Genomic DNA, 1,476 nt, shown 5'->3' with positions numbered 1-1,476 from the left:
ACCGTCTCTGTGGGTACAAACTGGTTCTCCACTTCTTGGATAGTGATGATGATGGTGATGATGGTGATGATGATGGTGATGATGGTTACTATTATTATTTTTATTACTTTTAGAGAGTGAAAGGTTCTATGGTCACTATTAATCATACAAATAAGATAATTTCAGTAATTAACATGTCCAGTCTCTTTTAACAGACTACTTTTTATAGGCACTATTGTATAATCCCAAACAATTGTAGAGGCCAAAGGCAGACTTCTCCAAAATGTGCCACTTTGGCATATTGATTATTTAAAACAAAAGAGACAACCTATGCAAGAAGGACACTCAGAATCTCCTCTGTCTTCCCAAAAGCGTATATAAATTTCTCATGTGAAAGATGCCCTTCCCATACCAGGAGGTAAAGAGACATACTTATCACCGGAGGTGGGAAATTCGGAACCCAGAAGGATCTAGAAACAACCCTTGTTACTTTGTACTGATGTACTACCCCAGCCCAAATTCTGTTTAGAATTGCTTACTAACTGAAGCTCCCAAAGTTTTCTTTGTCCTGTCAATTCCTCCCAGGTTTATTGTCTCTTTGTCTAAAAGGAAAACTGCCTATCTTGGTCATTTGGGGGAGGGGGGTCTCAATTTCAATATGGGCCTTTGTGTGCATGTAATGAATCCTGGGATCAAGACCTGAGCTGAGATCAAGAGTCCAATGTCCAACTGACTGAGCCACCCTGGTGTCCCTCATATAAATTTAATTCTTTTTTTTAAAATTTTTGTTTTCAATGCTTTTATTTCTGAGAGAGAGAGAGAAAGAGAGAGAGAGTGAGCAGGGGAGGGTCAGAGAGAGAGGGAGATACAGAATCTGAAACAGGCTCCAGGCTCTGAGCTAGCTGTCAGCACAGAGCCTGATGCGGGGCTCGAACCCACGAACTGTGAGACCATGACGTCGTGAGCCAAAGTGGGACGCTTAACTGACTGAGCCACCCAGGCACCCCTAATTCTTAATCCAGCTGGAAGACCTGGAGGGTAGAGAAGAATTTTTCTTTCCCTCACTATATATAAAATTCAGTCATGTCTCTGTACCAGTGTGGAACTACTTAAGTTGGAAATTCTATAGTAGCAAAGTGGAGATGTGGTTGGCTTCTAACCTATTTTCCTGCTTTGCAACCATTTTCTTTACACCTTTGCTTGCTGAATGGGGTCTCACATCTCCAGGGTCAAAGTGGGATGGGGGAAGGGTGAGTGTTGGGGGTTGGCAGAGGCTTATTGGAAGAGTAATGTCATGACGTGGCCTTGATGCTACCAGGTCCGGAGGGATGTTGAAAGTTGATTCTTTTGTTTGTGGGACGCGGTTCATGGATTTCCTTGAGATTCTTCACTAGAAACATCTGATGGCCCCTCCTTCAACAGGGAACCTGGGCCAACACCTCTCCTTTATTCCTCCCATAAGACACACCTCCACTCCCTTCATCTGACAGTGCACTC

The sequence above is a fragment of the Crocuta crocuta genome, unplaced genomic scaffold, assembly GCF_008692635.1.
Source record: "Crocuta crocuta isolate KB4526 unplaced genomic scaffold, BGI_CrCroc_1.0 scaffold910, whole genome shotgun sequence".
NCBI lineage: Eukaryota > Metazoa > Chordata > Mammalia > Carnivora > Hyaenidae > Crocuta > Crocuta crocuta.
The sequence above is the reverse complement of the archived record's forward strand: the minus strand, read 5'-3'. Positions refer to the sequence as shown.